General features: G+C 49.2%; 1 protein-coding gene across 4 annotated transcripts in view; it reads left to right on the top strand.

Annotated features, from left to right (window-relative positions):
- Positions 1-6,753: 6,753 nt before the first annotated feature.
- The window catches only part of Mapt (microtubule associated protein tau), a 104,183-nt gene continuing 83,225 nt past the window's right edge, over positions 6,754-27,711 (top strand). The window contains exon 1 of one of the 4 annotated variants that reach the window (XM_036195373.1): positions 6,754-6,936. The gene's annotated coding sequence lies outside the window, so the exon portion shown is untranslated. The remainder of the gene's footprint in view (positions 6,937-27,711) is intronic. The other 3 variants (XM_036195370.1, XM_036195371.1, XM_036195372.1) reach the window with 3 other exon arrangements.

Here is a 27,711-nt window from a genome sequence, read left to right on the forward strand (position 1 = left end):
GGCTGCTACTCTGCTTAGCCCACGGCAGCTCAGTGTCATCTTAGACTCTGCGCTTTGTGAGCCAAAGCGGTGAGTAATGGAGCTATGCAGGGGGAACATCACCCCTGCTCCTCCATATCCCTGAGGGGAGCATCGCTCTCCTCAACTCTCCTGTTTGCTCCTCACTTAGGATGCTGCCATAAGGTGAAGAGTAGGGGCTCCCCATCTGCTATAGTTTCACTCCAAGCCCACACAGGGTGTGTGTGTGTGTGTGTGTGTGTGTGTGTGTGTGTGTGTGTGTGTGTCTGTGTGTGTATGTATCTCTGTGTGTGTGTGTGTGTGTGTGTGTGTGTGTGTGTGTGTGTGTATCTGTGTGTGTAGCAGTGATGGGACAGGGATACTCAACTCTTGAGTACATCAGTCTCAATTTTTTACATAGGAACCATGGAAATCATGGCTGTTTGGGGCTTATGGACCCAAAGGACTCCTGTCAGCCAACCATGGGACAGGACTCCATGTCTATCTATTGAGCCAGAGCCTCTTTCTATATGGAGACAGAAGAAGGCCCCATACTAAATAAAAACCACAACACATACCCTTTAATAAAGAGGGTACTAATTATCCTGTGTTTGTTTACTTATTCCTCTTTTCTTAAGATACAGTCTTATGTATTCAGGTTGGCCTTGAACTCACCATGGAATCCAGTATAACCATGAACTTTTGATCTTCCTGACTCTACTGGAACTGGTATTCCAGGAATGAGTCACCAGGCCTGGCTTCCTTGTATTTTTTTAGGCTTAGCATAGAATCAATTCCTCAAAAATTTGGAATCTGTAGTCTAGATGGGCTGAGGGTCACCAGCACCATGGCCTGGATCCCCTGGAAATAAACACAGATCGCAACAAACCACGTAATGTTAATCAGCAAAGGGCCACATCTGGCCTCTATTGCTCTGGGGCCTATCAATTCCCATGACCATCAGTGGGTCTGACTCTATAAGAACATGTTCTGGAGCTGGAGAGATGGCTCAGTAGTTAAGATTATGTGCTTTGCCCACAGTAGTTAAGATTGTGTGGCTCACAATCACTTGTAACTCCAGCTCCAGAGGGATCCAATTCCTCTGGCCTCTACAGGCTCCTGCAGGCCCATACCCATACCCCACACAGACACACATATAATTAAAAATAATAAAAAGAAATCCAGCACCCCATGTCCCTCATGCTGATAACTACTGGTTATGTCTTGCAGGTCCCTTGGGCATGTTCCTTTTTATTCCTGGTTAGATCATCATACCTGACTGAGTTATACTGTGACTTAATCCTTGTTTTTATTTAGTTTGTATTTATGCCAGAAGAGAGTGTAGGGGACAGACATTCTGCTGAAGTTACTTGTTAGTCTAGGGGAAGGCTGCATTTTCTTCCAAAAGAGATTGACAAGGGCATTCCTGCGGACTCAGAGCCGTCCAAGGAATCTGGAAATCCAAGCATTTTAGCAATATCACCTACAATGTCTTCCTTTCCCAACAAGGACTATGACCTTGCTGTTGCGCCCCTACCTTGCTGGGAAGCTCAGCCTTTGGTGCTACTCAGCTACCCTGAGCAAACTCCACTCAGTGTTTCAAACAATTGACACGCCACACCAAATACACCACATACCATGCCAAGTGACATTAACAACTGACTGCTGCCTGTGCTGAGCTGGCTGTGCTCAAATGACCATGGGTGATGGGGTCCTCACTAACTAGCACTAACACCCTGCTTACCCTCTACTCTCTTGGACCATTCCTAACACCAATTGCCCTGGATTGAGGATCAAAAGCAGCAAAGAGTCTGCTTATTAGAACAGTCTATCAACACCTGCCCAAGATGGGGCTAAGAAAAGCCGAGCCTCCATTCACCATGAAACAGCCTGGCAGAGCTTGGCTTCCTCTAAAGTTAACATGAGCCATAATGAGTGTTTGTTGTGAGACCATGAAGACCTGGTCTTTATTCCCACACCTCCATCAGTCATTGAATATGGGTCTTCCCAGTAGCCCAGGCTAGCCTAAAATTTGCTCAATAACCTATGATTATCTTGAACTTCTGATTCTCCCATCTCTACCTCCTGACAGTTGGACTTATAGGTATGTGCCATCATGTGCACTTGAAGCAGGGGACTTTTGTAGCTGAGGCTACAAAATGTTTGAATGTTTGAACAGCCAAAGGCCTGTCTGAATTTAGCTCTCCAGTACTGGAGCACATCCACCTCCCTGAAGAGATCTGGGCAGGACATCACCACGTCACCACACACCATAGCACAGTTTTTTAATGTTTTGATAACCATACATAAAATGTATGCTATGTAAGTGTACACATTATAAAGATTTATTTCTTTTTACATGTGTGTGTGTGTGTGTGTGTGTGTGTGTGTGTGTGTATCCACATGAATTTATATGTACCACATGCATGCAGGTGCTTGTACAGGCTAGAGAGCATCAGATCCCCTGGAATTAGAGTTACAAGCAGTTATGAGACACCAGATATGAGTACTGGGAACCATACCTGGTCCTCTGCAAGAATGGTAAGCACTCTAACCACTGATCCAGCTCTCTGGCCTGTAATTATATATATTTCACTTTATGCATTTAAAAAAATGTTCTTCTGGAAAGAGGTTTCCTGAGATGTTAAAGTTCCATGGTGTGGAACAGGTGAGCCACTGAAGTGGCTGGTTTTGTGTGTCAACTTGACACGAACTGGGGTCATCAGAGAGGAAGGAGCCTGAGTTGAGGAAACGTCTCTATAAGACCCAACTGTAAGGCATTTTCTCAATTAGTGATCAATGTGGAAGGGCCCAGCCCAGTGGTGCCATCCCTGAGCTGGTAGTTCTGGGTTCTATAAGAAAGCAGGCTGAGCAAGACATGGGGAACAAGTCAGTAAGCACTTCTCCATGGCTGCTATATCAGCTCCTGCCTCCAGGATCCTGCCCTGTTTTGAGTTCCTGTCCTGACTTCCCTTGGTGATGAACAGAAATGTGGAAGTGTAAGCCAAATAAACTCTTTCCTCCCCAACTTGCTTTTTGGTCATAACGTTTTGTTGCAGTAAGAGAACCCTAACTAAGACAAACTCTCTGATACAGAAGTATTAGCAACACCTTCTTTCTTAGGAGAAATTGGCTTCATCTTTCCCCAGAAGCTTTCCACCCCACCCCCATCCTCCATGGTATTCCGATATATTCATCACATCCACACCATCTCATAACCGAGTTTTCATTTTCCCAGGGTCCTTTTAGCCCCAGCAGAGAATATATAAGGCAGACACTGGCATTACTGAAATCCTTTTTCCTCTTCCAGAACCCGCCACTCTCCTGCATTTATTGATCTTTCAGTTGGAGATGACCATATGACTAAAGTGATTCCCATGCCGACCTCTGGGACAAACAGTAGCTCCTCCACATGCTCCTCCCCTTCCTCATCCCCAGAAAGAACAAGGCCCTAAGAAGTGGTAGAGTCACAAGATGGAAGGAGCCTGATTCCATAATCTCTCAGGGAGGGATTATGCACCCCAACCTGGAGAACCTACCTGTACTACTGAAACCAGGTTAGAGCCAGTACAGCTAGGATCCATTTGTTTCAGTGCATCAGGGTGTGTGTGTGTGTGTGTGTGTGTGTGTGTGTGTGTGTGTGTGTGTAAATACATTTAGTGGCAGTGCTTCCAGACTATCGATCTTGGGTCTAACCATATCTGAGACTGTTCAATAAAGGCCTTGAAGCCAGGAGAAGGTAATGAATTTGTCTAACCTCACACGCGATGGCTAAGATTGGGCTCACAGTTCCTGCTATCCCTGCCAATTTCTTTTCCCTTACACTAATCTGCCTTCTATGGTCCTACATGTGTGGTCATGTGCTGGACCCAAGAGGCCATAAGCTTTCTACTTCAGCAAGAGGGAGGGGCAGAGGAATGGAAGGGGATACATTTTCTTGGCCTGCATTAGTGAGCCATTAGCTACCCACAGTGATCAAATTATCTGGAATGAACACTCAACTCCACATCACATACATTTAAAGGACAGATTTGCTGAAGACTCTTTCTAGCATTCATTACCTCCATTTAGTGTAGGCAAATGTGAACATTCGGTATCAGGGGACGAGTGTCGTTAGGTCCTTGACAGTTCTCAGTCATACGCTATATCAAGGACTCATAATGATAAGTTTGAATGTGTGTCACTCTGATGGTTACAGATGACACACATTAAGAAAATAAAGTGCAACAGAAGCATTGACCTTGAAAATGATAATGACATAAATACAATTTATCATTTAGTGAGTGAAATGTGTTATTGTATAAGAAACCACATAGAGAGACATTTATTAAATTGCCATAGTCAGCTTTGCCAGGCTAACAACCAGCACCCAAAATCTCGGTGGCTGCTGCAGCAAATTTTAATTTTTGTTCATTTTGTATGTACTTCTTTAGGCCTTTCACTCCAGGATCTGGGTGGTGGCGGGAGCAGTGCCAGGCAATATGTCTTTCTAGTAGTGGAAAGGGAAGCCAAAGACACAGAAACTTGCCATGCCTTACATTTCTGTTTGGACAGGTCCACATCCCATAGCTGGGAATGGGCAAGGGTGTGTGGTTCCCCACCCAGGAAACAGCAACTGCTGAAGACAATAAGAAAATGCCAGCCCTGCAAGATAAATGCTAATTCTACCCTCTCCTTGGGAATAATTTGGCTAAGTTCCTTGTAGAGACCAGAAATAGTCCTTCCACTTGGGTTGAGAGAAGGTGTTGGTAAAATCTGAGCTTGAATGTCAAGGTTAGGTGGGGATTAATGGGTGGCAGGGACCTTGGAGGCAAAAGGAACTCAGAGCATAGAGGTGGAAAAGAGCCTCAGTTAAGCAGCCTTGGTCACAGTTGGTGATCGATAGAAGTGTATGAATAGACCGGAGTTCTGATTGAGGGGAAAGGCTGAAGCTAGGCCAATGAGTTTCAGTGCACCTGTTTAGAAGCTGGTAGACATCTCTGGGCAAGGGACTACCATAAATGAAAGGATCGTGTCTGAAAATTGATCTGACCAGAAGAGCAGGGGGAAACTGAGAGCAGGGAACACTGAGAGTGGGAAGGCCACTAAGGTCCTAGATGTCCAGAACCTAAGTAGGAGTTTCGAAGCAGGGTAGTCATAGTTGGAAGAACAGCAAGGTCAGACCTAAGAAATTCAGAACCCAAGGCTTAAGAAATTAGCCCCGTTTCCATCATCTACCTAGAGCTCCCAAAATAATACAGTAAGCCCATATGGGAAAAAAAAAATATCGGTGGTGCCTGGGAAATCGAGCCCAAAGCCTTGCCCATTAGTTAGTTCAAAGATTTATGAGTATTTTGCCTGTATGTATGTATGTATGTATGTATGTATGCCTGTATGTGCACCACAGGCATGCCTGGTGCCCTTAGAATCTGGAAGAGGATGTGGGATCCCCCCAGATCTGTAGTTACAGACAGTTGTGGGCTGTCATGTGAGTGCTGGGAATCCTGGTCCTCTGCAAGGGCAGCAAAATCCACTAAGTAGTCCAGGATGATCTTGAACTCATGGTGACCCTCCTGCCTCAGCCTTCCTGAATGATGGGATTGGAGATATGAGCCAACACACTGAGTTGGCACAACATTGGAGATTTTTAAACAACAGTTGGGATAGTGGCACACATCTTTAATCCCAGCATTCTGGAGACAGAAGCAAGAGGGCAGATCTCTGTGAGCCCCGGGCCAGCCAGGGCTACATAGTGAGAGCCTGCCTTGTAAAAGAAAGAAAGAAAAAAAGTCGGGCAAATTAAAGCTTCAAGACAAGATTCCACCTCTTTGCCAAGAGCTGTCTGCCCCTCTTTCTTGCACTTGAACAGGCTCCAGCTGCCCAAGAGCTTTGAGCTTTGGGGAGGTGAGAAATCTAAATTACATCCACAGCCCACGCCTAGGTGGCTAGAATAAGGACTAATGGCCAATTTCCACACGGAAGCCTGACATCCAGGAGGTGGCCATCTCCAGCAAGCGCCTTAAAAAATCAGCTCTCAAGCTGAACAAAGGTGTCTCAACAAACGAAATAAAAATAACTCTGTGGAAACGCCTTGCAGTGCGGTAAGCATCATTAAAACGTACCTATTTTAAGATTTTTTTTTTTCTTCCCGAGGGTCACGGTTAGATACCTAATGGGATTGAATGCTCCTTTGATTTTTTTAAAAAAATTTTTTTTTCACAAAAACTCTAAACTGTATTACTATCAAAATTAACCTGTTTCAAGAGGATTTGTCAAGGAAAGAATTCACTTTGTCCATTAAAAAAAAAAAAAGGTGGAAAGAAGGCAAGCAAACAGCGGCCCCTGGGGAAGTGGTCTCCATCCAGAGGACCACTTTTCGGGAGATGCCTGCAGGAGGGGAGGCCTCGGGGTACCGCATGTACCGCCTGGCGAGCCAGCAAGGATGCTCACACCGCTCACCCTCGACCCCTCGGGGGCCAAGGGAGGAGACCCCTGGACTAGACAAAGGCTGCAGCCCCGGGAGGCCAGGGTGCGCGTGCGCCACGGAGCACGCGCGTGCGCGCGGCGGTCAGCGCGGCGGCCCGAGGCGTGGCGGGACCCGGGAAAGGAAGCGAGGAGAGCGGCGAGGCCCGGCGGCGCGGGGAGGGGAGGGCTGTGGGGCGCTCGCGCGCGCCTCCTGGCGGCCGGAAGGGGAGGTGCCCCGCAGGCCTCACTGCCCGCCCCTCCCCTCGCGAGGTTCGCGCTCCCGTGTCACGCGCCTGCGCCGCCCGCCGGCCTCGGGAACGCGCTCTCTCGGCGGCGCGCGCGCTCCCAGTCTCCACCACCCACCAGCTCCTCCGGCACCAGCAGCAAGCCGCGCCGCCGCCACCGCCCACCTTCTGCCGCCGCCGCCGCCGCCGCCGCCACAACCACCTTCTCCTCCGCTGTTCTCTACTATTTTCGCCCTCTGTAGACCATCAGGTAAGTGCTGCAGCTCTGAAATCCGGTCCCCATCTGGCCCTGTGCGCCATCCTCCTGTCGCCCCTCACCCCAGAGATGGATTTAGGGCGCTGGGCATCAGTCAGGCGCAACGGCGGGGGCCTCTCTGCGCCCTCGGCGCTGGGGAAACTGGGAAGAAACGCGTGCAAAAGATGCACGCACGCGGGCGAATGCGTGTGTCTGTGGGTGCTGGTGTCTGCACCATCCGTTCCACGCAAACGGGGGGGGGGCGTCTGTGTCAGCAGGGTGGGGCGCGGATGGCGGTGACCTAGGGGAGGGGGTTGCTCTGTGCTCTGGATCTCAGCCTTTTGCCGCAATGGGCGTGGGTCTGTATGTGTGTATTGGGGTCCAACGATGACCCCCGAAACTGAACCTGAAATCAAATTTCTCTGCCCCTGATTGCCATCAGTCCCAAGGAAGGTGTGGATTGGGTCCTAGAAAAGATGACTGCGTGCATGCTTCTCCCCACACCTCCTTGACAGTGCTTCTGATGGGGCCTTCACTGGCCCTGATTTAAGGCGGTGTCCCGCCCCCTCCCCTTTTCCTCCTTCAGAAGCCGGCAGGGGACATTTGGGGGCTGGGAGGATTCGGGAGGATGGGGAGGGGTCCAGGCGCTGTCACTTTAGCCGCCCTTCCCCCTGCGCGCGCTTGGTACAGTGACAGGGGCAGCGCCGTGCCCGAGAGAAGGTAGTGCGCGGATCCCAGTGTGGAAGCTCGAAGAGGCAGTGGTCACCTGGCCTCGCGGTGTCAGCGGGCTTGCCAGGCGCGGTTCCCCCGCTCGAGGGCTCGCACGGTCACAGCCGAGCACAGACCTGAGCTAGGGCTGCAGGTGCATTTCAGGGCGGATTCCTTTCTCTGCGTTCTGCGCCGGGCTCCCGGCATGTGCGCTCCCTGCCGGAGGCACGGGCTGGCGCGCAGGGCTCGCCCCTCACTGCGGCAGTGGGTGTGGACCTGGGTGGGCGAGGAGGGGAGAGTAGGATGTGTCTCCTCCCGCTGCTACCCCTCCCCCGGTTTTTTCCCCCTCTGAACGCGAGGTGCCATCTTTTTGCGGCGAGTCACGTCTCTATCGTAGCATGCCAAGTGCTGTGGCCAGGCTTTGGAGGACCCGGCTGGGACTCGCGTTAAGGAGCAAGTGGGGTGTTGAACGTGGACATCTTGGCTTTTAGCTTCTGCGCCGTGCGCACCCGCTCGTTCACCTGGGGTCTTCTAAGGGAGCTCGCTGCTTTGTTCGTCGAGGTTGTGTGATTTAGGATCTTCGCTCCTTGCCCTGTTTTTTTTTTTTTGTTTGTTTTTTGGTTTTTGGTTTTTTTTCTTCTTCTTTTTTTGGAGTGGGGGGGGGGGCTTTCATTCGACGAGGATATTACCTAGGCGTTACGCGCAACTCCATCCTTTTTTTCACTGCTCATTTCAGACCCTTTGTTGGATCTACTGACTTGCTGGGGGTCTAGTCACAGCCCCAGGGGCACACATGGAACGGACGTGACCCCGCGCAGCCCTCTCCCCTAGTTCGGCCCAAATCCAGAGAGCGTTAACTGAGCCACACGGGTGGGATTCGAGGTAGACTCTCGTGTGCAGGTGTCCTCGGAGGAACCACGTCCCTCCCCACACCCGGGGCGTCCTGGGGACAACACCCCACCATGTTTCACTGCTAGGAGCGCCAGCTCACCCTTGGGAGTGGGGAGATTAGGCAAGCTCGGCTTCACCACCACCACCTTTGAGCACTCTTACCTCTCCCGGTGGGAGAGTGTGAGAAGGGGGCATGAGATCCCCTGAGGTGCAGCGGCCACACCCATCGCTCCCAACCCACCGGGAGGAGGGCGGGTTAGGGGTTGCCATGGAAACCATACCAGCCAGAGGAGGAACCTCTGGGCGTTACTCAGCGGAGAGTCAAAACCCTGGGGTAGACGGACAGTGCCAACATGTCCCCCTGGAAGACGCAGGGAAGGAGCCCCTCATCCCTGACCTCAGCATTCCCATTGGCAGTGGAAACTGTAGCCATCCAGATCCGTGCTTCTGGTGTATTTTTATTATAGGCATACTGACTGATATTATTGTGTTAATATTATTTAAACGAGGGACTTTTACTTGAAAGTCCACATTTACAACCTCCCTTGAAACCGGAGAGGGATGGAAAGCGAACAGGTAGGTTCTCCATCCTGCAGTAAGCCCCAATCTTCGAGGTTTTCTAGTTAATTCCACCACTGAATACTGGTGCAGGCTTGCAGTTTTGAGACCGACGAGCACCTTAAGGGCCGAATCGCCCACGTCGGCTGCCCAGCTTGATCTGCATTTCTCAGAATGTCTTGGATGGGGGTGGAACGCCCTCTTCCGGCCAGACGCGGCCCGAGGCTGTGGCGTCGTGGCTGGGCCCGCCCGATAGAGATTTCCCGAGCAGCTGATGGATGGATTCAAAAATGATGGATTCAAATGTTCAAATATGGGAACCGGATTCTTAATCCAAAGGGAGTGGACGCGGAAAAGGGAAGCCTGAGAGGGATGCTTTCTGTTGCGGCCAGTTGGGCGAAGGTGTCACAGGCCTGTAGGTGGGAGATCGGCGGGCGGGGGAGGAAGGAGAACATTTCACCCAGTGCAGAAACAAAGCACAGACCACGCGTCTTCGAACTCGCTCCATTTTGCACTATGTTGGCGGTTGGGTGAGGTACCATGGTCGCCAAGGCCTGAGTTGTTAATGAAAGATCATCAGGGGTTGCTGCGTGGTCCTTTTGCGGGGATCGAGAGACTCGGTTCCTGGCTCAGTCCTTGCTTTAACAAATGAGCTTCACTTCAGAGCTACAAGTTTGTGCTGAAGCAATGGCTGAGGAGCGCGGAGCCAGCCTGGGCTCATCCAAAAGGGTTCAAGTACCCAACAAAAGCTAAGATTTCAACCACTAGCCTCAACGGGTGGATGAGCCCTTTTATGTCCTGGAGGCCCTATTCATTTTTTCAGGCTGGTTAGCATTGGGTGGATGACAGGATCTGGAACAGACTAATCACCCCCTCTAGCTCTCTTTTGGCTGGGGCCAGGCTCTTCAAGATCCCTGCCCTGCCCCTTCAACTGGGGTCTCACAGCAATAAATGAAATATGGACCTTCGTAGGCTAATTCTGTGGTTACAATTCTGAGATGTCATCCTGTGTGTATTGCTGCGGCTTGTGTCCACCACCACATAAGGACTGCTTGCCTACTGCCATTTGCTAAGCTTCTCTAAATCAATGGTTAGCCAGCTGAGTGTGCCCATCCCTCCCCCAGCTGCCAGGCTGGCTGCGATGCCTGATGAGTTTTCTGCACCATTTGCCTCGCTGGCAGATGTGTATAGATTACAGCAGTAACCTGGCTTGGCTTTGGGGTTCATCTTTGGATGATTTGAGTATTCCTTAGCTTGGCTAGGTTTTTTTTGTTGTTTGTTTGTTTGTTTTTAATGGGTGACAGCCCATGGTGTGTCTCTCTGGCCCCGTGCAGGACCTGTATACACACTTGCATGGTGGTGGAAGGGTGTGGTTTTAAGTGGCTTCTAGTGTCAGGCTCTATTCCCCAGAGAGGAACAAAGGAAACAGACAGTGCCCTGGAATTGCCAGAAGAAAACTTAGTAGTGGTTTGATTGAGGGAAGGTCAGACTTGCTCCCATTGGGAAAATGAGCCCTTGTACTGAGCAAGCTCTCTGACCCTCTCATCCTTGGAGGGTTAGACAGGGTTCTGGTGCCCTTTGTGCAAACAGCTTTTCCTTCTCCCTTCTTAAAATCAACACATCCAGTTCATTTATTTAGCATTTTAAGGAATTTTGTTTTAGTCCATCTCCCCTCAGCATTATGGCCTTTGTGACTCCCTGGCTATGTGTGTGAATATGCATTGTTTATCCAGTTGATTATATGAATCTGTCCAACTATGCCTTCTCTTCTGTTTATTTAGTTAAGATCTTCCTTGATCCACTCTTGAAAAAGAATCACTTCAAAAGAGATTGTTATATATATAGAGAGATCTAATACAGAGCTAGACATATAATGGATATTTGGCCCAAAAATCATTTAACAAATAAGTGGATAAAATAGAGAGATAGAGGTCAAGGGGGCATCAAAGACAAAGTGGAGTGGGGTACATATTCAAGGTCACAGCATCTGGGAAGCTTGGGAACAAATGCAATCTATTTGGCCTGAGTGTCCAATTGGTGAGCAGACAGCTGCCTATGATCTGCTGCGTGACCTTGCTGTGTGCCTCCGGTCCCTTGGCTTCCACAGGTGGCTCACCCGCCCCAGCTGGTGAAAAGGGGAAGAAGCGTAGAGAGAGAGCTATCACACTGCACCAGGCCACCTGTGTGGTGGCCACGGTCCTGTTGCGGGTGACTGGGATGGAGGTGGGGAACTTCACTCCCTCCGCTCCCCCCACTGTCCTCACCCTGTTTTCATCAACATTGCAGAGGCCCTCATTTCCCCTCACCCTCTGAGACCCCCATCTGGCTACACCACACAGGAGTTAGGGGTACCTGGCCAGGTGAGAAGAGAAGTCCCTAGCTGCTCAATGGATTTTTTCCTAGAAAATCATGGTCCTCAGATGGTGTCTGAGATGTCTGGAAAGTAGTTGGAGTGCGCGCGCGCGCGCGTGTGTGTGTGTGTGTGTGTGTGTGTGTGTGTGTGTGTGTGTGAAGGGGGGGGGTGCTGCTTCTGGCATCTTGTGGGTAGAGGCCAGAGATGCTGCTAAACATTACAGGACAGTCCCCAAGTGGCACTGGTATGGGAATCCCTTTTGTCTGCATGCATGCTGCTGGAGATGGCATCATATGGTCCTCAGCTACCTCACTTGCAGGGTAGGAACTCTTATAGATAGAGAAGCTACAGTCCAGAGAGGTTTTGTAACCAACTGAGGATGCACAGCACATGACACACAGCTAAGCCTCGTGAGGTTTAATAGACCTTTGTGAGCTAGCCCCGGAACCTAGTCAGGCTTTCCAACCACCCAGGCCTTTTGCAAGAGTCTGATTGGATCACAGGCTAGAGTAAGTTACAGAGGTGTGGATTTAAGTGCTTGGTGTCTGATTTTGACATCTGGAGCAAAGAATTTCACTTCACCTTGGTGTTCTGCTTATGAAACAGAGAGAGAACCTTCCCCAGGGACCTTAACCCTGACCTCATCTGTTATGTAAAGAGGCATCCAGGCTTGATCGACTCAGAGACAACTGTTAATTAAGACTGGGGGATCAAGGGCTGGGAAAATGGTTCAGCTGTTAAAATGCCCATCCCCCAGCATGAGGACCTTCCTGAGCTCAGATCCCCAGCACTGACATAAAAGCCGAGTGTTGTGGTGTGCGTCTGTTACCCCAGTGCTCGGCAAGGGTGGAAACAGAAAGTTTAGCCAAATTCATGACCTCCAGGTTCACTAAGAGATTCTGTCTCTATAAATCAGGTAGGAAGTGATGCAGGAAGGCACTGTCAACCTATATACAAATATCACACACACACACACACACACACACACACACACACACACTCACAGCGTACATACACAGAGCTTGGAAGATCGGTTGGATTCAGCTGTGATCAGGGTGAAATCACAAGGTTTGGGGGATGTCAGGTTCCTGTCTAAGATTCTGTCCCTTCTAGAAGTTGAGCACTGACACCTGTAGCTGAGGCCCAGCTCTGAAACCATTGTTCTATGTGGAGTAGTGGGCACAAGAAGCCCTCACTGCAAGCATCCCAGGTCTTTCTTTAGACCTGGTTGCTGTGTTCGGGGCCTGGCCAGACTCTGAGGTGCATCGGCATTGCTGTGTGCCACGGTGCTACTGAGATGGTTTGGCCCAGAGGCTCATCGTTGCTCTCGGTGAGAGATGCGAGCAGTGCAAGCGAGCAGGCCTCCCTCCTCCCCGGCCAGTGCCAGCCATGGGACACACACTATTGCTTCACTATTGTCACTTTGCCCAAGGGGTGGCTGGCCAAGAATTCCTCCCCTGCCTCCAGTTGCTAAACTTCTGCTCTTGGTGCTCCCTGGAGCACAGGGAGGCAGTGTTGAGTTCTCCCCAGGTAGCTGTGGCATTCCGGATTGTTCAGTAGGTGTGTGAATAGAATGAGCTTCTGCTAAGTAAAAGCTTAAGTGACTTCTCTCTGGTCATGGTCTAGCAGACTCTTTGCTGAGCCCAACCAGCTACTCAATAGAACCCCAGGAAATGTATCTTGTACCTCAGCTACTCAAGGAAATGGTGTAAGGGCCTGGAGAGCAGGTGCCCAGCACAGAGCAATGTCCTGCAAGAAGTCATTTGGTTTAGAGTCCTTGGATGCCAGTCCCAGCTTCCCCAACAATTTAACATAAGGTGGTGCTTAGCTTCTTGGGGAGTTTTTTTCTTTTTAATATATTCATATGTGACCCAGGGTATAATAATGCCTGTCTAGAAGGTTGCCAAGGAGTTTAAATGAGGTGATGTGGTGCTTACCGTGGCCTGGCATGTAACTGCTCAGAAAATGGCTTCCTTAACAGGATCCTTTGGATGGACACTTGTGATGACATATGGAGGTATCTCGAGCCACTAGTGTTGGGATATGCTGTAATAGATAAATTATACCAAGTAGGAATCGAGCCCAGATCCTCTGGAGCTAGGCATTGTTGTTTGGGTGGAAGTGGATTTCCAAGATCACACACACCCATGTTAAATGTACACACAGAACTCTTGCCACAGAAAGCCCAGGGACTTATCTGTTGTCCTGATTCTGTCTGCTTCCTTCCTGAAACCTGCTCCGTGCCAGGAATAAACTGCAAACTCCCCACACCAGCCTTCCCTACATGCCCCCCACCGGCCCTCCCTCACGGGAAGAGTGGCCTGGCTCAGTCTGTCAGGCTCAGAGGTCTTCTGGTTTACTCTTTGAATAAAAGCAACTTCTGATGACTGAGAAAGTATTGGTGGTAACAGAAGGCAGTGTCTGTGGGGGAGATTTCGGATGGAGTGATTCCCATCCTGCAGAAGTCAGTAGATGAGCGGCCTTCGTGGTAAATGGTGTCAAGAGGCAGAAATAAATGTTAAGTAAAATACACTCCTGGGAAATGGAGCCTAGAGAGCCCAAACACCCAATAAGCAGAGTTGCGTGTGATTCAATATAGCAAGCTAAAGAAGACTTCTCAGCTGTGGAATCAAGACTAAGATCAAAATACATCAGTTTTTAATCATTTTTAGGAATCGTTTTTAATTTTATTTATTCATGTGTTTAGTTATGTGTATGTGAATGTGCACTCAGAGGCCAAAAGAACATCAGATTGGATCTCCTAGAGCTGGGTTAGAGGTAGTTATGAGCCACAGATGTGAGTACTGAGAACCAAACCTGAGTCTTTACAAGAACAGTGTGTGTGTGTGTGTGTGTGTGTGTGTGTGTGTGTGTGTGTGTGTATGTATGTATGTTTATGTATATCTCACACGTATTTATTTACTTAATGTGTGTGCATGCCATAGCTCACATGTGGAGTTCACAGAACAATTTGTGAGAGTCAGCTCTCTCCTTCTGCATCCTGCCAGTCAAACTCAGGTCATCAGGCCTGAGAACAAGCACTTTACCTGTTCAGCCATCTCACTGGACTTATATCTTCGGGGAAAATTTTGTTATTTGTGTGTACATAATTGTGCAAGCTTGTGTGGTGTATGTGTATACATGCTATGTGCATGTGTACATACAGGTGGAGGTCCGAGGACAGCATCAGGTAACTTCCTGCATTGCTTTCCACCTTATTTGTTCACTTATTGCACATTTTTTATTTCATATGTATGAGTGTTTGGTCTACCTGTAAGTGTGTGCACCACATGTGTGCCTGGTGCCCACAGAGGCCAGGAGAGGGCGTTGGATCCCCTGAGACTGGAGTTACAGATATTTGTGGGCTGCGATGTTGCTGCTGGGAATCAAACCTAGGTCCACTGGGAAAAACAGCCAGCACTCTTAACCACTGAGCCATCTCGCCAGCCCTCTACTTATTTTTGAGGCAACATCTCTCGGGGAATCCAAGCTACGCAATTGGCTAGACTGGATGGCTCATGAGTTCTGGGGTCTCCTGTCTCCATCCCTGCCTGGGCTCAAATGCTGAGGTTATAGAAGAGCATCTGTAGTGCTGAGAATCTAAAATAAGAGTTCCTAGGCTTCGGGGGAGGAGGTTTGGGAGGTGAAGTCTTTGCCGCACACGTATCAAGACCTGAGTTCAGATCCCCAGCACCCACATACAAGCCAGGTGAGGTAGTGTGGGTCCTCATGCTTTCAAGACAGGCAATTTACTGATGTCTCCCCAGCCTCTAGCTTGTACTTATGTGAGTGATGCAATTGTTATGGCAAGATAAAGTAGCTGTATGATGATTCAAGTTATATGATCAGCATAGCAAGTAGGTTAGACGGAGAAGGTTTCCAAACAAGCCTAGATGGCTGTGAGCAAGAGCTAGGCTGTGGCAGAAGGCTGCCCTGGCCAAAGACGGGCCCTGTGGACCCCAGCCTTGACAAGCTGGTCTTTCGTTTCTTACTGCAAGAGGCCAGGAAGGCATCTGTGAGGGAGACTTTTATGTTAAGTTCAAGGCAGGTATATTCCTGCCTGCCCACCCTTGCCTGTCCCTTGAGGCCCCCAGAACTCTGAAATCTTTCTTGTAGAAAACACATCAGACTCAAATTTAAATTCCTTTGACCCAGTGCCCTCCTCTTAGGAAAACATTTTATTCAAGGTCTGACAAGATAAAATTTGAAATCAGCAAAATGTGAATCTGTGGTCACTGATCCTGGCATTTCATCTGTGGCCCTTGCACTCCCTGGCTACATCAAAGCGTCGAGGAAAGGGGACAGAAATGGCTTCTCCTCCCTGTTGCTCATTTTCCTTCCAGCCTGTGGCTCAGTGCCATTTTCCCGGGAAGCTTGGGTGATGCTGTCCTGGCACCTAGGTCACAGCTGTGCCGCAGAAAATCCAGGGATGTACTTCCTCCCTAGAACACCAAGGACACCAGAAAATCTCTGGGTCCATAACTGCCTGTCATATGAGATAAGTAAGGAGTGCTGGGAAGACCCAGTGGGTGGACCCACAGAAGGTTGCCTTCCCCAGGGCAGCTCTTCCCTCCAAATGCATCAAATTATGTGTAAACAAAATTGAAGGGGAGGGGGCTAAAAACAAAATAAAATAAAAAGGAAGCAAAAATAACAAAACCTCTCAAATTGTTCTCTATTAAATCTAGTCCTGCCATTGACTTATAGGTACCTTCAGGAGAGGGAGGGAGGGAGAGAGAGAGAGAGAGAGAGAGAGAGAGAGAGAGAGAGAGAGTCAGTCTGGAAGCCAGAGGCCAAGGTTGGGCATTTCCTTCTATGGCTCCACACCTTATTTTTAAATTATATTTTATTATTTTATATGTATAAATGTTTGTCTGCATGTATCTCTATGTACCATGTGTGTGCCTGCTGCCTGTGGAGGTCAGAAGAGACATCAGATGCCCTGGAACAGGAGTTACAGATGGTTTTGAGCTGCCCTGTGATGTCAGGAATTGAACCCATGTCCCATGGAAGAGCAGGTAGTGCTCTTAATTACTGAGCTACCTCTCCAGCCCCTCCACACCTTACTTGAGCTCTCCATTTCCAGTTGACTGACTAGCTAACAGGGTCCACCTGACACCCCTCTCCGACTGCCCATCCAGTATTGGTGTTATGAACATATGCTTCCACCCTGGTTTTTATGTGGGTGCTAGGGATCTGAACTTGACTCTTTATGCTTGTGTGGCTGGCACTTTGCTCACTGAGCCACCCCCCATAAAGCCTCAGGACCACTTATTTCCCTAAATTATTTGTCTTGCCATATCCTCCCCAGATGGCCTTTCTCCCCTCCCAAAAAAAGAGGTTTGCAGATGAGCTAATAACCTCAAACCAGTGCTAAGAGAAAGTTTTAACTTAAAGACTGTCTTTGGTTACACATGCCCATAAATGTGAATATTTACTACTGTATGTCTGTTTTTATATTGAGTTTGCTGAAAACCTGGTCACTTTTTAACTATGATATTGGCAGTGTGTCAGAATGTAAGTAAATTTATGTTAATAGTCAGAGGAAAAGTTGGCTATGTGAATTGAACAGTGTGACCGCCGGATGCCTCTGGGGCACAGTGGAAACCGCAGTGTGAGCCAGTAGGAACAGGTCTCTTTCTTTTTTTTTGGGGGGGGGGGTGCTGAGAATCGAACCCAGGGCCTTGCGCTTGTTAGGCAAGTGCTGTACCACTGAGCTAAATCCCCAACCTGGAACAGGTCTCTTTCAAAGCTGCCCATTGCCTAGGACAGCATTCGGAGGCCCCGCTAGCCCATTCCCTGCCTCGCCTTTTCCCAGAAGAACACAGGAAATACTGCATGGCCTCCGTCTGCTCTGGGCCCACTGGTTCTGTCTCTGCCCCCACCCCACTGTGCAGCCAGCTCAGAACAGGAGGATGGACTGTTTAAAAAAAAAAAAATCCCTAAATCCAATTAATGGAAATATCTTCACACTCTCCCCCAACCTTCTTTAAGCCTGTTGAATATTTTCCTGCAATAAACCTCAGGGAATGATATGCCTCCCAGGTGGCTCAGTGCTGGGATGAGCTCCTCCTCCTCCTGGCTCCAAAGCCCTTCCCTCCCCCTCCCTCCCTCCCCCAGCGGTGCCTGGAAAAGGCTAGTCCTGGTTGTACTGGTCCTGCAGAGTGCTAACAAGGACTAAGAACACTGAAAATACTTGCCTTTTGCTACCATAAAGTATTATAAACAATCACATGCTAGTGTTTAATGGCTGACAGAGAATTGCAGGAATCATGCTATAAGCTGACAGTCAGGACCAAGACTTAAAATAAGATTTAAAAGGTTTGATCCATCATTTGTCGCTGGCAAGACTGAATTAGAGAAGCCAGTGAGCCGCTCACAGTGTGGTCTTGGCCATCACCCGCTGCTGCGTCCCGAATTTAATTACATTTCCCATTGGCCAATAAGAGATTTTTGGCGAAGAAGGAGAAGTCCTGGACCTCCATGCTTCATCTGGGAAGTGGGAATGATTCCCTCTCCCCTTGAAGTCGAATGCATAGTAAGGCCTCAGCCTCCATTTTCGCTGGCTAGTCACAGAACTGGAGTGAAGCAATCCATAAGAATTCCTTTGGGTATCTCAGAAAACAGCACACAGGGAGGGGTTGTCTCCCAGGAGCTGCTGCAGATGCCTGATCAGAGGTCCCTCCAGGGCTGAGTGTAGCCTGATGCCTGAAATGGTACAGCTGCTGTCACCCCGTCCCTGTCTCCAGCCAGCCCGGGGCAGCTGGTCCCCTGTGGTGAACACCAGGTCAGCACAGGCTGTGCCCAGTAGGATGAACAGGCAGCCAAAGTCTGATCTGTATTAGCCAGGTCTGTCCCCATTTTGGAGAGAAGGAAGAGACTCAAAGTCAGGGTGCAGGGCACTGGTGTGGTAACCTCAAGCCCATGCCAATGCTGACTTCCCTGGAAAGGGGCTGAGACTTCCTCTTGGGCTCGAGTTGTGACCCTTGAATGGAATTTCCTGGGAGCGTTCCCATTTTTTTATGGAATTTTCAGTTTCTTCCTAATTGCTGCAGACTTGATATAGAACCTTGTATTCTGAATATTCCCAGGGTGCATGCTCCGTGCCAGTCAATGTTGGCTCATGGCAGGAATCGACCAAGGGCAAGAGTAACTTAGAGCCGGACATTGACTTTGATAGTATGATACTCTGGTGGCTCATTAACTGAATGGCTTTAATTGAACTGCAGCTGAAATTCATTGGCATAGCCGTGTGAATGGAAGTTTTCTTCTTGTCCTCCCACCCCCCAGGACTGGGGATTGAACTCAGGGCTTAATGCATACTGAGCAAGTGTTCTATCACCAAGCTACAGCTGCAGCCTGAATGGAAGGCTTCTGAGCCCTGGGGCTGGTGGGAGATCTGTAGGACCAGTGTGTAACCCCACCCTTGCAGGGGCCGTTGGCTTTCATCTCAAGGCTGGGATTCAGTGTCTACTGTCCCACATCGCTGCTCCTTTGGAAGCCCAAGACCCATTACCATCTGATCCTTCCCACTTGGGCTGCCGAAACCTGCCACCTTCCAGTCCCTATAGGGCTAACTACAGTCTTAAGCTTTCCTCCCTCCACCTGGCATGGACCCGTCCGTCGGTTTCCTGCAGACATCGTCCACACAGCTTTGTCTCTCTAGTTCTGCTTCACTGACTCCAAAATGGGTGTAGTCCTTACCCTGGCATCCTTATAGAAACAGTGTTTCCTAGAGTGAGTGCTAAAAGTTATGTCCGACCCATTTTGCATTCTGTTGCCAAACTCTCCCCAGAGCAACATGTTGTCCGCCGCCCCCATGTCCACGCATAAATCCCCGGTCATGTCATCTGTCACCTGCTAAGCCAAGCCTGCCCTCATGCCTGCCACCCAGACTCTGGACCTCCCATTTCTCACTGCCAACCAGCTGCCATATCTCCTTCAGAGATGGCACCTACTCGCTGCTCCCATTCACCACGGCACTGTGCAGACGGCACCCTGGTCACGTGTGTAGACCACACAGTCCCTGTCCACGCGGAAGCTGTCCCCACCTGTGCACACTAGATCCAGGAGCTCCACACAGTTCCTCTCCCCACTCACGTGCCCTGCCCCCCAGTAGTTTATGTCCACCGTTCACCCTCTTGTCTTTCTTCGTGTGCATTCTTGCCTTTGCCCCACGGTGTCTGTCCTCTGAGGGCAGAGATTGCGCATTGCCTATGGCGCTTGCTCTCCTGGCGCATGCGCAGTCAGCCAACCAGCACTTAGCGCCCAGAAAGTTCTGTCTTGGTTTTGGGTTTTCGTTTTGTTTTAAGACAGGGTCTCAGGGTTGGGGATTTAGCTCAGTGGCAGAGCGCTTGCCTAGCAAGCGCAAGGCCCTGGGTTCGATCCTCAGCTCCAAAAAAAAGACAGGGCCTCTCTCTGGAGCCTAGGCTGGCCCGGATCTCACTCGATAGTCCAAGCGAATTTCAAACTCATGGCATGCCTCCTGTCTCAACCTCTTGGGTGCTGGGATTACAGAGTGTACCTGCTAGAACACGCTGGCTGAACGCAGTGCGTGCTCATAGGCGCTACAGGCTGGTGTTGGGCGAGCCTGACCTGTTTCAATAGAGCAAGCCTCTCCCCGCTGATCCACAGTCCCACTGCTCTGAACACCTAAAAATAAAAATCACATTTCCTTTGAGTTACTTGCTTGCTGCCTGCTCTACATCAGACCAGCCAATCAGCCAGTCTGCCCCGTGATCCAGATCCGTTTGGCTGTGTGAAGACGCACAGAGCACAGCAATTATTGGTTGTGCTTCTTTTACTAAAAACTGTGCCTTGGTCCTCATTCCCCCATGAGGCTGGGTCATGGGGGAGCAGTCTTTGCAGGGGAGCAAACAGATCTGAGGGCTTAAGAGAGAACCAGAGGGTCCCTTAAACCCAGGTCTGCCCCATCAAGCCCGTGTGGCCTCCTGCATCAGGCTCCACACACTCTGCCAACCCAGGAGGAGCCAAAGGACCTGTCTTTAGCGCTAAGGACCTGGGAAGCATGCCCTGCGAATGGGTCACTTGTAACACGAGCCTGGAGAAATTATTTTAACCTGAAAGCGAGCTCTAAACCAGACTGCTGCTTCATGTGGCCCGTGACGACAGAACCAAATTTAGCAGCGTGGACAGGTCCACCCTTACCAAATTCCACTCTCTTAAAAACCTTCCAAGCTCACAGGAAGCAGAGGGAAACATTCACACTCACCATAGTGCCACAGGGTTCCGAATGATCAGAGACTGGAAGATGAGTGTGAGGGAAGCAGTGTGTAAATAAACTCAGGGAAGAGCGAGGCTGTGTCTCCAGGGAGAGAGTTTAGTAAAGGGGACAGTTTCCCCGAACGAGACAAAGGCAGCAGCTGCCGCTGGGGAGGAGGGTCCAAGTGGGTGGTGGATTGGTGGGACAGAGGGAGACCCTATGGTGTGCATCTTCCAGCCCATTGATGCCCTGACTCCACATTCACAAACTCCTGTGCTTTGCACTCTGGGACCCAGAGGAGGGGAGTGACAGGAACAGAGGGGAGGTGGTCACAGGTAAGGCTGGGGTTCTGTTACCCAGACTGTCGTGGCTCAGGACAATTCTATGGCATTGAGATCCATCTCCCACAGCTCCTCCTCCTGACTGAGACAGTATTTCTGTTCCTTTCTGCTTCCCACATTCTTACCAGCATTTAAAAAAAAAAAAAAATCTACCAGCTGCAAAGAGAAGATACCATATGTAAGCCATATGAGATCCTACCCAATTTCTCATCTCTCTCTCTCTCTCTCTCTCTCTCTCTCTCTCTCTCTCTCTCTCTCTCTCGGGTCTTTTCAGCCCATAAAAAGTATTCAGGGAGAGAACTGAGAAGTTCTACAATGAAGTCCTAAAAGTACCATGACTGAAGGGCACAGTCCCTGGAGAGCACATCCCCACTTAGAGGGTCCTGTGGCACTGCAGACTGGATGTCTGTGGCAGCCCTGTGGCAGTGGGGACAAGAACAAGGGCATCTCTCTTAGTGGCCCACTAGACAGCCCATAGAAGACTGGTCACATTGGTGTTTGGGAACCCCACTGCCAAAGGTTGTGCCACGTAAGGCTCCCGACAATCTTCACTGGGACTCCAGTAGTGAGGCCCCGGGAGTTGCCACTTGCTAGTAGGACAAACCCTGCCCCAATGTGGGTCCCAAATTGGCAAAGAACACTTGAGAAAACTTTTCTGGATTGACTAAAATTGGTGTCATTTGGATGAATTTAGGGAAGATGAGTCACTGTAACTTCTGGCAGTTTGAGATCAGTTTTGAGTGACATGGGTCACCTAAAGCAAGCAAGGACCAGCGCATGGTGGTGCACAGCTTTAATTCCAACACTCAGGAGGCAGAGGCAAGCAGCTCTCTCTAAGTTCAGAGTCAGCCAGGTCTACATAGTGAGAGCCTGTCTCAAAACAGACAGAGGAAAAACCAGCCAGAAAGTGGATTCCTGTCTGGACTGCCTATGCAGTATAATTTCACCATTTTGACGTGTCTCCTGTGCTCCAAATTATAATCAAGGAGATAGTACTTTACAGTTTACACAATGTCATTTCATTCTTGACAGGAGCCTTAAGTATTCTTGAGGGGCTGTGGTGGTGCACGCCTTTAATCCCAGCACTGAGGAGGCAGAGGCAGGTGGATCTCTGAATTCGAGGCCAGCCTGGGTTACAATCTACGGAGTGAGATCCAGGACAGCCAGGGCTACACAGAAAAACCCTGTCTTGAAAACAAAAACAAAAACAAACAAACAAACAGCAATTGTTTTTCCTCGAGGGTGTTTCAGTGGTAGAGCAAGGTCCTAGATTCTATTCCCAGCACCACGAAAAGGAAGGGGGGCAATAGAGGCTGTGTGAGCAAGGGGGCTTACACCTGAGTATAACCCCACAATCCCACACTGGGAGGAATAAACTGAGCCCAGAGGTTTCCTCCTACCTTGACTATGATGCACATGCACCTGCACTTATGCATGTACCGTGTGTGTGTGTGTGTGTGTGTGTGTGTGTGTGTGTGTGTGTGTGTGTGTGTGTGTATGTGCATGCTTTAACAATTTTTTTTTATTTAGAAAGAGGACAAAAAGGACATCAAGATCCTGAGATTTGGAGAGGTATGGTGGGGTCAAGGAAAGTCAAGGAGTGCCTGAAATCACCTGGCTAGTTTGAGGCAGATGGGGAATTTGAACTCAGGATTTCTCCTTAACCCTTGCACTCACCTGAGGGGGGTCCTGCCATTGGGGTATAGACAGACATCACCACATTCCCCTCAAAGACCAAGAAATGGCTGCCTGGCTACCTGGCTAGACTGGTCAGAGACCTGAGAGTTTGTACCAGATGATAAATAAAGGCACAGGTTGCTTTCTCCTTTAAAGGAAAAACTAAAACCATCCCACACAAGATGTGCTTGGGCGTAGGTGTCATGTGTGGCTGCCGCACTCCCCCGTGCTGTAGCCATGAGGGATAGATGAGAAGAAAAACCCGCAGTCCAGGCAGCCCTGTGGAGCTGAAGAGGAGTGGGTGGAGGCTGCAGGGCTTGACAGGCCGTCCAGGGAAGCATGTGGCTGCTACCTGGGATGGCTGAAGGGGGCTGAGGCCAAGGCCCATGCACACTCATATTTCCAGGGATCCAGATGGCACAGGAAGAGGAGCCACACCAGGTTAACTCAGCCCGAGTTAAGTAACTCGTCTTCAGATATAAATTGTTTTTTTTCCCCTGAAACTAAATGCTTAAAATAGGAAAACAGAATTTAGAGATAATTGGTAAATTAACGAGTTTCAAAGAAAGCTGATTTTTTTCCCCTTTCTCATTGCTTATGGCCATTATGTGTAATTCCCATGACATTGTCTCATTCCACTCTTTCAAGCCTCCCTGGGGAGCAGGCTCCTCAGTTCACCCATATGTTGAGGAGGGGAGTTTCAGCTCTGTGTCCTCAGCCCCTGGCATACTGCAGGGCACAGAATGAGTTCCAGTCACCACTGAATGGATGAATAAATAGATATGGGTTCATGAATGAATTAAAGGAATGGACAGAGGAAATATGATGTACATAGATCTATGTGTTCAGATATGGACAGAGAAAAGATGATGTGCATTGGTCTATGCATCCCTCTCTCTACATTCTGGAGAGTAGTTACAGTTCTGCATTTGGGTTTTGCATGCTAAAAGTAGAAATGCATGCACAATTGGGCAATGTGTGTGTGATGTGTGTGTATGTTTGTGTGTGTTACAGTTGCCTTAATTTGAAAGTTAAGTTGGGTGTCTTTAAGTTCCTCTGAACACTAGAATGAGCCATAAGTTCCTCTTCAGTGACAAAGGATCTTTGTGAATAGGCTTGGGTCTGTGGCACCAGCCACAGGCTAACCCTAGCACTCCAGCTGGCTCTATAGTTAGATTTCCAGATAGAGGTGTCAAATTAGGGCTGGTGAGATGGCTCAGCAGTTAAGGACACTGGCTGTTCTTCCAGGGGACCTGGGTTTGGTTCCCAGCACCCACATGATGGCTCACAACTGTGGGTTGTAACTCCTGTCATAGAGGATACAATGCCCTCTGCTCATCTCTAAGGACACAGGGCATGAACATGGTACACACACAGGCAAAACATCCATATATAAATATTGTTTTCTTTTTAAACAACTGGAATTGGCAAAATAAAACACAGAATGTCCAAGAGCTGGAGAGATGGCACATTGTTTAAGAGATCTTACTGTAAACAAAAAAAAAAAAAAGAGAAAGATCTTACTGTTCTTTCAGAGGATCCGAGTTCAGTACCGAGCCCTCATGTCCTGTAACTTCAGTTCCAGGGGAATCTAGTGCCCTCTTCTGGCCTCCATGGGCCCTGCACTCACATGCACATACCCTACTCCTTCACATCCATATACATAACTAAAAATATAATTATAAAAAACACACAAGGTGCCCAGTTAAATTTGGACAGCAAAAAAAAAAACTTTTAGCATAGGAGTAGGAAGCTACAGAATGTCCCCTAAAAGTATCTGATCCTAATCCCAAGAGCCTGTGACCTTAGCTGCTAAAAGAGTCTCTGCAGCTATGACTATACGAAGGATCTTCTGATGAAGAGGGGATGCTGGATTATCCTAATGATCTTAAGACAGAAACAGGGGAGGGCAAGCTGTGGCTCAGTGGTAGGGCACTTTCCTGGCATGCATGAACCCTAGGTTCAATCTGAAGAAGGGGAAAGGGCACAAAAAATACGATGTTGGTGATGGAGGCAAAGATCAGAGTGATGTGACCACAAGCTAAGGGTAGCTGGTAGCCACAGGAGAGGCAAGCAAGGGTTTTTCCTCTCAACCCTAGGGGAAGTACAGTCCCACTGACACCTTGCTGCCATTGTTGTTTGAGATATAGATCACTCTGTAACTCAGGCTGGTCTTGAACTCATTCTGTATCCCAGCTGGCCTCAAACTCATGGTAATCCTCCTGCTTCAGCCTCTTAAGAATTTAGTAGCCGGGCGGTCGTGGCGCACGCCTGTAATCCCAGCACTCAGGAGGCAGAGGCAGGTGGATCTCTGTGAGTTTGAGGCCAGCCTGGTCTACAAAGCGAGTTCCAGGAAAGGCGCAAAGCTACAGAGAAACCCTGTCTCGAAAAACCAAAAAAAAAAAAAAAGAGTTGAGCTTACAGACTTGTGCCACCACACCTAGTTCTGCACTGTTTCTGCCTTCGGAGCTGCCCCTGGGAATCCCCTAGCCTGCGGGGCTATTTTTATAATCTCCTATTCTTTCAGTGATGGGTGGTGGGGCCCTGCTGAATGGGGGGGGGGCATGACAAACAGGCCTAGAAGATTCTGTTGGGTCCAGATTCCCAGAAGAACTTTCGAGGAAAATGGCTCACAGTGCCCCCATCATTTCCTGTCAGACCATACTCTGAAAAGCATTGGACTGGAGGCCACTGTCACAGACTGACACCCCATTTTCCCATGTGAGGAAACCTCCTCCCAAGCCAGCACGGAAGGAAGCACAGGATGGCTCTGTAACGGTTTCTTTGTATCATCATTGTCTTTCACACCAGGCCAGTTCCCCCACACTCACGGGATCCACAGATCTAGACCAACAAGGGGTCAGGGGTCATCCAGAATAGGACATGGTTCTTGGATTCCAGGATTGCTCTCCAAATACTCAGGGTTTGTAAAGAGAAAATGTGCTTCATGGGAGAAAGAGAGATAGCAGGAGAGGAGAATAAACCGGAGAAGCTGTCCGGTCTCACCTGTAATAGGCTGCTGGTCAGACCACGGTGAGATGTCCTCACTGTGCCCCAGACAACAGAGATCCAGAATGGTACAGGCCGTGACTAAAGCCTATAGATCTAGCAGCAGCCTTTGACAGAGCATCACACTCTGGAGAATTCATCCTTCCTGTGTGAGCAGAGGTTACCTGGGGGGAATCATCTGTCATGGGACAGCTGGGGAGGAACTGCTTAATAGAATGTGGTCTTTAAAGAAAGGCAACATGTCCTTGCATGTGGCTGTAGATGCACCTTAAATGCATGGTTCCTTGGAGAGCAAGGTAGGCATGGCTGGTACCCTGAGTTAGTTAAGAAAGGTGCCTGCGGTCTATAAAGCCGCACTCAGAGGGAGAGAGGGAACTCGGCTTCAACAGCAGCCTCTGTGGGGAACACTTTTGAGTGAGACACGGGAGAGACCATTTTCCCTCTTTTTCCAAAGTGCGTGTATTGCTTTGCTAAAAGATAAATGTGTACACTAAGGCACCAGCTCATCTCAAAGTGGGGATATACCACTTTGCTTCTTAGCCAGATTGATGGGTGGTTCTAGACTTGGGAGGCTACATCAGGAGGGTTGTAAGATCGGGAACAACCTGGGAAACACAAAGAGACCCTGTCTCAGACACCACTCTCTACTCCCCCCAAAAGTTCAAGGCTTGCTATGAAGATGTTCTTTTAAATATTCCCCAGGTGGAGGTGACCTGAGTGTCATCCCTGGGGAAGAAGTTCTGATCTTCACTACCCATCTTATGTCCCAGAGAGAGATGGAAGCTACTACACCATGCCCTCGCCAGCTAGCCTAGTGATGGAGGAACCTTCCAGATGATAAGGATAGAGTAGCTAGGAGCAGCCAGGCAGTGGTGCACACACCTTTTATCCCAGCATTCAGGAGGCAGAGGCAAGTGGATCTCTGAATTCAAGGCCAGCCTGGTCTACAGAGTGAGTTCCAGAACAGCCAGGACTACAAAGTAGAGAGACTGTATCTCAAAACAACAACAAAATACCTTAGAAGCATAACATGCATGAGTGTGTACATGTGTCTGTGTAAAACATGCATAGAATAGATATGTAGTTTAACCCAGGAACCAAGTGTTCTCATGGAGGCAGACATGGATGAGATAGGTGAGCAAGAAGTGGGTTTGTGTTTTTGTTTTTGTTTTTGTTTTTGTTTTTGTTTTTTGAGAAAGGGTTTCTTGTGTGTGTGTGTGTGTGTGTGTGTGTGTGTGTGTGTGTGTGTGTATTGGTTTTTCAAGACAGAGTTTCTCTGTGTAGTTTTGGTGCCTGTCCTGGATCTCACTCTGTAGCCCAGGCTGGCCTCGAACTCACAGAGATCCGCCTGGCTTTGCCTCCCGAGTGCTGGGATTAAAGGCGTGCGCCACCACCTGGCAGGTTAGTGTGTTTAACTCTCTACCTTGACATGGATTGGGATAATCCAGACTAGTCCCTAGGGTCCTACATGTCATGTGACCATTCATAGACAAAGCTGTTTTATAATGCCAAATCCTTTTTATATAAAAATAGCCCCGTTACTATTTTTTTCTCTTGGTGCTCTCATACAGATGACCTCATTACAGCTCCGGCCACTCCAGGGCTGGTGGCACTTCCTGTTTGGCCAAAGGAGGAAATGGATGCTGCCTGTCTCCATCCCCCTGCCTCCCTGGGTGCAGATTCCACACCCTACCCCTGCCCAGTCCTTTCCAAGGCAGCTCCTCATGGTGGGTGGTGGGCAGAACTCTTCCCAAATCCCTCCCTGCTCAGTTCTCTCTCTGTCTCTGTCTGTCTTCTGTCTGTCTGTCTGTCTGTCTGTCTCTCTCTCTCTCTCTCTCTCTCTCTCTCTCTCTCTCTCTCTCTCTTACACACACACACACACACACACACACACACACACACACACACACACCACTTCCTTTGAAGGATGGAGAGAACATCCAGTAGACTCTGCTCCTTGGGGACCATCTCTCCACCCCAGGAAGCAACCAGAGCCCCATCCCTCAGAAGCTCAGCTCAGCTCAGCAATT

Source organism: Onychomys torridus, chromosome 8 (genome assembly GCF_903995425.1).
Source record: "Onychomys torridus chromosome 8, mOncTor1.1, whole genome shotgun sequence".
Taxonomy (NCBI): Eukaryota; Metazoa; Chordata; class Mammalia; order Rodentia; family Cricetidae; genus Onychomys; species Onychomys torridus.